Consider the following 11,575-nt stretch of genomic DNA (forward strand, 5'->3'; position numbering starts at 1 on the left):
AGTTAACATCATAATACGTTAGTCATGCAGTAACATTATCAGAGTGATGGGAGATTAGTATCGATGGATGAAGTGAGTTTGGGCTGACTACAAATGTACACAGGAATCGTCTCTTTGGTTCATTCTTTAATTAATATATTATGAGTTTCTACCATGTACAGAGCACTTTTCTAAGAAGTAGCGAACAAAACACAAAAATACCGCCTTTATGGAGCTTATATTCACAACTTTTTCAGAGTGTGATATTTTTAGCTTCAGTTAACTGCTAAATGCCCATTATACTATTCCCTATTTACTTTTGATTGTAGACATTGCTTTGAAGTTTACTTTAGGACCACTTAAACACAGATTTTAAAAGTCATCTCCACAGTCACGTAAGTTCAATTATGTAAGAAATACCTGGAGTCAAATCTTGAAAAGTAATTTTAATTCTTGCAAAATTTACATTTATTAACTTGGCCAGGTGGGAGATCTTTTTCAAAGCAGGTGCTTCTCAAAATATTTATTTAAATAGGCTATGTTCCAAAAAGATTGTTGATATAATCTAGAAATAAAGTCCCTTCACAATACACTCTTAAAACCTTAACTTTATTTTCACTATAGTTTCCTGAATTTAATGACATGAGCACTTCATTTTTTCTATTTGCCTAGTTGTCTGTTGCCTAATATATGTAATACTTTAATAAATGGGTTTTCTGTGTTTTGTTTTGTTTTTTAAATAAACTCAGGGAATACATTTAAATTCTATTTTTCATTTTGTTCTTTCATGATTTAATATTTCATTATGGCTATTTGTTAGTAGCATGTGTGAATACTAATTACATGGTAATGCCTCTATATTTGATGTTTGAAATGATAGCCCTACTTTTACAGCAGTGGCTAAAATTGTAAATAGATTAGTTCAATCATTTGTTAGGGTTGCCTTCTAGGGCAAAGAGGAATTATTTTATACTCAGAATTCTTTTAATCTAACAGACTTGTTTATTGCCCTGGAGTAGACATTTACAAATGGTACTACTTTCATCTGAAAGCAGAAGCAGAAACAGAATCAGCAGGAGATATCTGTAAATATAAAATTTATAAAAGTGTCTCACGTAACCATAGGGATTTAAGAGTCCAAGATATATAGGGTAGGCCACGAGCTGGCAGCTCCAATTAAGGTCCTCAACGAACTCAGGAGAGGCTGGCTGGCTGAAGTAGGTGGAATGATTGTCTCTTCTGAATCCTCCTTAAAAGCCTTCCAGTGATAAGATTTAAGTGTCACTCATTGCAGACGACATTCCCCTTAGCTGATTGCAAATGCAGTCAGCTGTGGATGCAGCCAACGTGTTCATGTTTTAAGTCCATGAAATGTCCTCACAGCAACAGACAGTCCAACACTTGCCTGATCACACAACCAGGCACCACCACCTGGCCAATTTGGCACATGAACCTGACTTTCACAGCTAGATTATGGTGTCTAGTTATTTGGTCAAGCAAGCACTGAACTGACTGTTGCAGTGAGGATAGTTTGTGGATTTAAACCATCAGTAAATTGATTGCATCTATGGCTGATTACATCTACAGTCAACTAAGGAGATAGCCCTCAACAATGAGAGGTCTGTCTCATCCAATCAGTTGAACCCCCTAAAAGGAGAACCTATGATTTCAGCAGTCAGAAGGAAGGATTTCCATCTCTTTTCAGCCAGCCAGCTTTTCCAGGGGAATTCATCAAAATCCTTCATCGGAGTTTCCAGCTTGCAGCCTGCCCTACAGATTCTAATACATATATTTATACCCTGTTGGTTCCATTTTCTTGGAGACCCCTGACTAATACCAACTAATACAGTCTTGGCACTGGGAGTGGTTCTTGAGAAACAGAATCTCTTCTGAGATTTCTGACTTGGTTCTGTTTTGTTTTGTTTTTTTAATTGTTTCTGTTGATTGTTTCAATTCAAAGACACTAATGACTATTACTAATTGTCAAGATAAAACTGATAGTCCATGGCATGAATTGGCAATAGCGATATGCAAAATATCACCATTGGATACTGTTACTCAAATGCTTACAAGAAGCAAGGCTCTATCTAGGTGAGAGTGTATTTGACGCATTAACAGAGTTTGTGGTTTTAAAAAGTAATGATGTTGTCTGTTTCCTAAATATGCTGGATAAAGTTGTTAAAGAGGGATGATCTCAAGGCTTCAAATTTTGCCAGCTAAGTGCCACATGAAGTACATGAAGGTTTCTATGTGTACCCTGAAAAATACTCATTTCATGTAGCTGCAGACTTGAGACTTCTGAAAATGAGACCCAGAGTTTCATTGTACAAGTGGCTGAATTACAATGTGAATTGAATTCCCAACCTTGCAGGCTGTCTGCTATTAAAGTGAGGGCATTGATTGGAAAGGAATGGGATCCTGAAAATTGGAATGGGGATATATGGGTTGATAATGATTGATGACAGTGGGGACATTGAAACCCTAGACACTGCTGCTTTTCCTTGTAAGATAAAATTGTAATGGTCTTCTCTGAAGAAGCAACCACTGTTCCTCCAGCCTCCTTTGAGGAATCAGCCACTGACTACCAGTCAGCCCAGGGTTATCAGCCATCCAACCTGCACCTAAAGAGATTAATCCTGTGCCTGATAAGCCTGTTCCCTCCCCTGAGGAAACATCTCACATACCTCTATCTAATAATGGTATTTCACCAGATGAAACTGCAGTGGAATGCCCTGAGATAGTTGGCTTGCAAGACACTGCTAATTCCTCTCATGACCCTCCCCCACTGCCCATTTTTTCTTCCAGACTAAATATAACTAGATAGAAGTCCCAACAGTCTGCAAAAGTTGACATACAAAGTGTGACCCATGAGGAAGTACACTACATTCCAAAAGAACTGCATTATTTTTTCAACAGAAAACAAAGGAATGGATATTAAGTGTGAATGATAATAGTGGAAGGAACATAAAATTGGATCAGGCTGAATTTATTGATATGGGCCCACTAAACAGAGACTGCGGATTTAATGTTGTAGTTCAAGGGGATTAGATTGGGCCCTGACGGTTTAAGTGGTTGGCTGAAGCATGGGCCAAAATGTGGCCTACATTGCCTGAAGTCAAAATGCCACAACTGCCCTGGTATAATGTAGATGATGGGATCCAAAGGCCTAAAGAGATTGGAATGTTGGAGTGGATTTATCATGTAAGACCCACTCACCCACCTGAGGAAGGTCCAGTAGACACACTTTCACCAGGGTGGTGAGGAATAAATTTGTGAGAACTCCAGCATCCCTGAAGAGGCCAGTGGTTGCTATTCTCTGTAGGTAAGCTATTACTGTGGGAACTGTTGACACTGAACTTGGATTCTTAAACACAATGGGAATGATCAGATTTCAGGTTGGCAGAAACCAAGTGGCAGCACTTAATCACCAAAGACAGTATGAGTGTGGCTACCATAATGGATAGCAGAGTCAAAGCAGTGATCAGAATAGTCTGACTTGCAGAGACCTATGGCGTTGGCTAGTAAATCCTGGGGTATCTAGAAGTAAAATAATGGACATTTGTGCCAGTTTGAAAGGACTTATGTTCCCTAGAAAAACCATCTTTTAATCCTAATCAATCTTGCAGGAGCCACAGTTTCTTCTAATCCCTATTCAGTTACCATAGGTTGGAACCTTGATTAGGTTATCTCCAAGTAGCAGTGTGATGGCAAAAGCAGACTATGTAATCAGACTGACCTGAGTTTGCATCCTGATTTATTACTTACTTACAAGTTAAGTGACTGATCACATAACTACAGTGAGTCCCTCTGTCTTCATATAAATAGGATTAATGACACCACTCAGGTAATGTTGAGAGATTAATATGACATAAGTAATAGTCTCCATTTATTGAGCACTTTTTTAAGGTATGAGTGATGTCCTCAGGCAATGGTGAGATCCATCTAGAATTTGCAAGTTATTCCTCACATTTGGACTGAGTGTGGTCATGCCTTGAGTAAATTACTAGTGGGCTCAAAAGTTCCTTTTACAGAAGGAAGATAAGATGCTTTCTTTGGTCATGATTTACTTACATTTTCCTTATCTGGATAATCCTTACCTTATTTACAGTTTTTGGATATAATAAGGGCAAAAAATATCTCTCTCGTCTCAAGAAAATTTTTATTGGTACCTTCATTCCTTTAAGACTCTTCTTATGTAGGGGGCAGCTGAAGTGTTGCAGATTTTGTTTTGGTTGCTTTTTAATCTGAAGTTCCTGGAGATATTTATCTAATAAATTTAGAAATGTTGCTGTGATGGCAGCTGATCAGTCTACTTTCAGCTTAAATTAAGGTTAATTGCAAGCAATCACTGTGCATACAACAGAATGTTGCTTTTAACCTGTCAATGTTATCAGAATATGCCAACTATTTGGAGATTAAAACTAGAAAAATGATGGAAGTTAGAGTTATTTGGACTGCATATGCAAAAAAAAAAAAAAAAAAGTTCTTTTACCAGAACACTTTAGAAAGTGTGAAGTGTTTGGAAATTTTATTGTGTGAGCTAATTTTATATTTAAGAGTCTTAAGACTCAAGATCTCATTTTGATTTTCAGAAAACCCTCAAAATTTGACTAATGGTGTGAACAGATTATGAAATTCATTTTTTATTGTAACATAAGAAACATTAAGGAGAATGGCACGCAATCAAAGAGAGAGAAGGAAAGGAAAACAGAAAAAGAAAAAGTCAGCATGGTAGGAGAATATGAGATGGAAAGAGTATAATGCTTTTGTTGTTTTGGTAAAAACAAATTAATCACTACTAATACCCCTTTTCCTGACAGTGTATGGTTCCACACCCATGCTGCAATGAATCACATATTTTCTCCTCAAGATTGATTTGGGGAAGGCAACAATAGCACAAGAAAGGAAAGGCATACATAAAATAAATGCTAGATATGAAATATAACAAAATATGTTACATATTAAAATTATATCATATTTTTAAAAAAAGAAGAATGGCATGTCTTCTGTATTTGAACTGCCAGTTGGGCAAACTGGCAAAGTGAAGTGGCCTGAGACATGATACAAATTACTTTTAATAAGTAGAGCAAACCTTTAAAAAAGATATTTGAAGGAAATTAAATTATTGTTTACTAATTTTTAATTTATTGACCTACTTTGTACACTTTCTGCTCTTGCCCTCTTACAATCTAGTCACACAGCAGCCAGAGCCATCTTTTTAAATGTAAATAAGAACATGTCACTTTTCTGCCCGAAATTTTCCAATGACTTCCTGCAAACATGCCAAATCAGTTCCTACCTCAAGATTTTTATATTTGCTCTTTCCATTGTCAGGAATGCTCTTTACCAGGCCTTTGCATGTCTTACTTCCTCACTCACTCAGATCTCTGCTCTACTATTCTTAACCATCCTTTCTAAAATACTGACCCAGTCCCCACATTGATCACTGTCTGAATCTCTATCCTGCTCCATTTCTCTTCACAGCACTTATTGCTAACTGGAATTATATGTTTATTTATTTTCTGTTTATCTTCCCTACTAGCATTAAGCTTTGTGAGTGCAGTTACTTTGCCTTGGATATTGTTGCATCTTCAGTGCTTGAAACAGTACTTAGAACATCATAGGTGCTCAAAAAAATATTTATCAAATGAATGGGAACAAAAGAATAGGTTAATAGGAAGAGGGATCAATCTGAGGTTAAGTCAACTTCAGCTTTGTTGAATTTAGTTTAGGAGCTGGCGTCCTTTCAACAATTCAATGTTAATTCTTATCTGGGGAGGGTGGGTGAGTAAATGAGTCTATGCTGATGTATTAAAGCCCTTGATGGGCCACAGAGCTTAGAAAAGTACCTGGTACATATACAAACTTCTAAACATTGAATTCTAACTCTGGAGTGGGTGACTGCTAGAGGTGTTTCTTGTAAAAAACATTAAAAAATAGATTATTTGAAACAATCGGAAAGAGGCATAGGGAAGGACTGTGGCTATTAAACCACCTATTATGTGTCATGTACTTTCCTGACCTGATTATCTAATTTAATCCTCACAGTCATTTTATAAGGCAGGGCACAGTTAGCTTCCATTCCAGTGATAAAGGTCTTTTATGCTGTAGAGACTGTTAGTCCTTAAAAGGTTAACAGGAAGCTTTAGCTAAATACTGTATTCCTCTGAAGAATTTAGGTCAGTTTCTGAATCAACTTTTCACTATCCACCCACCTACTCATCTAATTACACCTGTCTATAAAGGGTAATGCTTAAGATTATGGGCTTTAGAACCTGCCACCCATTATAGGCAAGCCCTTTGAACTTTAGTTTACTCATTCTTAAGAAGGAAATATTAACTCCTTTCTTATAGAGTGGTTGTAGGATTCCATAAGATAATGTACTTAGCATAGTGTGTGGCACATGGTATCAACTTAATAAATGACAGATGATTTTTTTAATGGGTTTTTACATTTCTCATCTCACGTGGTATTTACAACCCTCCATGAGATCAGTACTGTCATTTGTCCCCATTTTATACACAATGAGACTGAGGGTTAGAATGATCAAATAATTTGATTAAGCTGACACAGATAGTGGTGAAGTCAGAGCTTTAACCAGGTCTGTGGCTCCTAACCCCATTCTTTAAATCCATACATTAATACTACCTCCCCGGTAAACCCAATTTGGGTGGACAATTGGCCATATATCTACCCCACTTCTTTTAAGCCACTATATTTGTGGTAATTTGTTTCAACAGCAATAGGAAACTAATAGAGGCTTCGAAATCTGATTTTCGCTCCAGTCTATCCACGTGAATTTAGGAGAAACTTCTTTGGGTTCTAACTCTACCCTGTGCCATTTAATGTGCTATGTGACATTGGGCAAAGGTACTTCACTTCTCTTTGCTTCAATTTCCTCATCTATATTTGGGAATTACATAATAATACAAACTACTCATGATAACAGTTCTATTATATTTGAAAATTTTGAACATTTTCAAAATTGTTCTTAATTTCCTTTTTAAACGTTTTTCTCTTGTGTTCCTTATAGCAGGAAATAGCAGCACATCCATAAAGAAAGAAACCCAGAAGAATCACCAAATTTAAAAATTCTATCTCATAAATACTATGAAATCATTACTTTTTCCTCACTGTGACTCTTATTTCAGGGCCCTGATATCTCTTGTTTGGGATTCTGAGATAAGCTCCTGCTGGTCTCTCTCTCCACAATTCACGTCCTTCTTGTTCACCCTTTCTACTCCCACTAGTGCTTTCTGAAAAGGAAATTTAATCATCTCTATCTCCTGCTTGAAACCTCCAGAAGCTCCCTATTTCATTTAAGATAAAATCCAAATCGCTTTTCCTGACTTAAACAGCTTTTCCTTATTGAATCCTCGATCACCTCTCCTCTCCCTTCACAGTCAGTACTTGGTGAACTGACCCCTTGAAATTCTGGAATATGCCCTGATCTCTCTCACTCTGAGACTTTTGTTTACTGCTTCTCCTTTTACTGAAATGTTCTGCACCCCTCCCACCACCTCCCGCCACCTCCCAAATGTCTCCTATAGGTTTTTTTTCTTTTCTGTTTTTTTGACATGGGCAGGCTCTGGGAAGTGAACCCGGGTCTTTGGCATGGCAAGTGAGAACTCTGCCACTGAGTCACCACTGCCCACCCTCCTGTAGGTTTTTTTTTTTTTAACTTTTTTAATTAGTTAAAAAAAAATTAACAAACAAAACATTAAGATATCATTCCATTCTACATATACAATCAGTAATTCTTAATATCATCACATAGTTGCATATTCATCATTTCTTAGAACATTTGCATCGATTTAGAAAGACAACAGAAAAAGAAATAAAATGATAACAGAGAAAAAAAAAGATTATCATACCATACCCCTTACCCCTCACTTTCATTTACCACTAGCATTTCAAACTAAATTTATTTTAACATTTGTTCCCCCTATTATTTATTTTTATTCCATATGTTCTACTCTTCTGTTGATATAGTAACTAAAAGGAGCATCAGACACAAGGTTTTCACATTCACAGGTCTCATTGTGAAAGCTATATCATTGTTCAATCATCATCAAGAAACATGGCTACTGAAACACAGCTCTACATTTTCAGGCAGTTCCCTCCAGCCTCTCCGCTACATCTTGAACAACAAGGTGATATCTATTTAATGCATAAGAATAACCTCCAGGATAACCTCTCGACTCTGTTTGGAATCTCTCAGCCATTGACACTTAGTCTCATTTCACTCTTCCCCCTTTGGTCGAGAAGTTTCTCTCAATCCCTTGCTGTTAATTCTCAGCTCATTCTAGGGTTTTTCTCAGTCCCTTGACGCTGAGTCTCAGCTCATTCCAGGATCTCTGTCCCACGTTGCCAGGAAGGTCCACATCCCTGGGAGTCATGTCCCACGCAGAAAGGGGGAGGGTGGTGAGACTGCTCGTCATGTTGGCTGGAGAGAGAGGCCACATCTGAGCAACAAAAGAGTCTCTCTTGGGGGTGACTCTTAGGCCTAAATTTTAAGTAGACTTGACTTATCCTTTGTGGGGTTAAGTTTCATATGAACAAACCCCAAGCCTGGGGGCTCAGCCTATAGCTTTGCTTGTCCATACTGCTTGTGAGAATATCAAGAATTCAACTTGGGGAAGTTGAATTTCTCCCCACTCTCACCATTCCCCGAAGGGGGCTTGCAAATACTTTTCCAGTCACTGATCAAATCATTCTGGAATTCATCGGGGGATCACTCTGGACAAACCAACAAAATCTCATGTCCTACCTGAGATCCCAAGTACTTATGACATTCAATTGAACTATCTACATGAGTTATATTAAGAAATGCTCTAGTCAAAATATAAATTTTGTAACAAATAAACATTTTTTCCTTTAGTCTCACACATAAGGTGACATTTTAAAGTATTAATTATCATCTATTTTCAGCACCCTGCAATAATGACATTCCTTTGTTCTTCCGCATGCAAAAACATTTTTAAAATTTGTACATTGTACATTTCACTATTATTATACACTCTAGGCATTCCTAGATTATACCATCTTGATCTTTACCATCTATCTTTCTTTCTGATTTCATTTATGTCCCCTGCCCTCCTCCCTCTATCATTCTCACATGCAGCTTCATTCAGTGTTTTAACATAATTACATTACATTTAGGTAGTATTGTGCTGTCCATTTCTGAGTTTTTATATTCAGTCCTGTTGCACAATCTGTATTCCTTCAGCTCCAATTAGCCAATATCTCACCCTATTTCTATCTCCTGATGGTCTCTGTTACCAAGGAAATATTCCAAGTTTATTCACTAATGTCAGTTCATATCAGTGAGCCCATACAGTATTTGTCCTTTTGTTTCTGGCTAATCACACTCAGCATAATGTCCTTAAGGTCCATTCATGTTGTTACATACTTCATAACTTTATTCTGTCTTACAGCTGCATAATATTCCATCTTATGTAAATGTCACAGTTTGTTTAGCCAACTGTCTGTTGATGGACATTTTGGCTGTTTCCATCTCTTGGTAATTGTTAATAATGCTGCTATAAACATTGGTGTGTAAATGTCCATTTGTGTCCTTGGCCTCGTGTCCTTTGAGTAGAGACAGCATATAGAAGTGTCCTGTTTTTTAATCCATTCTGCCAGACTATATCTTTTGATTGGAGAGTTTAATCCAATAACATTCAGTGTTATTACTGCATGGGTAGTACTTTCTTCTACTATTTTGCCTTCTGGATTTTATATGTCATATCTAATTTTCCTTCTTTTTACCTTTACTCATAGTCTTCTTTTCTATACTCTTCTCCACACCTCTCTTCTGTCTTCGTATCTGTCTCTAGTATTCCCTTTAGTATTTCTTGCAGAGCTGGTCTCTTGGTCACAAATTCTCTCAGTGATTTTTTTGTCTGAAAATGTTTTAATTTCTCCCTCATTTTTGAAGGACAGTTTTGTTGGATATAAAATTCTTGGTTGGCAGTTTTTCTCTTTTAATAATTTAAATATATTATCCCACTGTCTTCTCGCCTCCATGGTTTCTGCTGAGAGATCTGCGCATAGTCTTATTGGGCTTCCGTTGTATGTGATGGATTGCTTTTCTCTTGTTTTCAAGATCCTCTCTTTCTCTTTGACTGCTAACATTCTGATTATTAAATGTCTTGGAGTATATCTATTTGGATCTATTCTCTTTGGGGTACACTGCACTTCTTGGATCTGTAATTTTAAGTCTTTCATAAGAGTTGGGAAATTTTCAGTGATAATTTCCTCCATTAGTTTTTCTCCTCCTTTTCCCATCTCTTCTCCTTCTGGGATACCCACAACACGTATATTCATGTGCTTCCTATTGTCTTCCAATTCCCTGAAGGTGAGACCCAGCAGGTTGAAAAACTTTCTGTAAAGTCTCTGGACTCTGTTTTTCTTATCCTGCCCTGTGCGTGGTGCTTGTCTGACTGCAGGTCCCACCAGCATAAGATGATGCGGTACCTTTAACTTTGACAGACTCTCCCTGCTGGGGGCATGGTGGAGACAGAGGAGAGGTTGTAGGCTGGTTTTAATGGCTTCAAATTACCAAGCCTTGGTGTCTGAATTCCTTGATGGAGGGATTCCACCCGAGTTGGGCTTCACCCCTCCCCTGGGGAAGGCACAGGCTCCAGACAAGCCCCCAAAAGAGCTCACTTCTGCCTATGCCTGGGGCAGTTGCAGCCTGTAAAGTCCTGCCACTGTATCCAGAGGCAGTCAAGCCTTTGTAGATACACAGCCACAGAAACCTCTGTTTCCTTCTTTTTTTTTCCCCCCCTTTTTCTGTCAGTCCTGCCCCCTTGGCGCCAGGGCAAAAATGAGCAACCTCCGCTTTGATCAGGTTCACCTAAGCTGGGGGCCTATTTTTAGTAGTCAGAATTTGTTAATTATTTCCACAATTGGAGTTTGATTGTGCCCAGTCCCTGCTGCTGGTAAAGTCCTTTCCTTTCCCCTCTGGGAAGCGGCCTGTGGGGGAGGGGCCCTGACCGCCGCAGCAGCTTTGGGAACTCACGGTTCAGGGGGGTGCTCGCAGCGGGTCCAGCGGGTCCAGACTGGGGTACGCTGTGTGTCTTGTCACTGATGTGGCCCCAGGAGCTGTTCTGTACTGTTTCTGGTTATTTAGTAGTTGTTCTGGAGGACGAACTAAAACGCGCACGTTGTTAAGCTGCCATCTTCCCCAATGTCTTTTGTTATCTTGTTTTTCCCTCCTATAAGTTTTTGAGAACTTGGTTGAGGCATCAGTTTTTAGGTTTGTTTGACTGCCCCTCCTTTACCCTGAAGTACCCTATGTTTCCCTCTAGCATGGCACTGATAATGTTTCATTGTGATTATCGTTTTCAAAAATAATAATTTATGGACTTCTGGGAAGATGTAGCTCAAGATTAGCCCTGCTCCAAGGAAAAGTTAGAGAAGGGACAGGAGGGTGACCGAGGTGGCGATTCGGGAGTACGGCTGACCTGGGAGAGGCCTCCTTACCACATGCGGCAGCCCTGGTTGCACATGCCAAGGAACTGAGAGGCAGAAAGCTGGAGCCTGGTGTAGAGTCACAGAGCCCCTGGTAGTGCACAGACGGGAACGCAG

This window comes from Tamandua tetradactyla, chromosome 2 (assembly GCF_023851605.1).
Source record: "Tamandua tetradactyla isolate mTamTet1 chromosome 2, mTamTet1.pri, whole genome shotgun sequence".
In the NCBI taxonomy this organism is placed as follows: domain Eukaryota; kingdom Metazoa; phylum Chordata; class Mammalia; order Pilosa; family Myrmecophagidae; genus Tamandua; species Tamandua tetradactyla.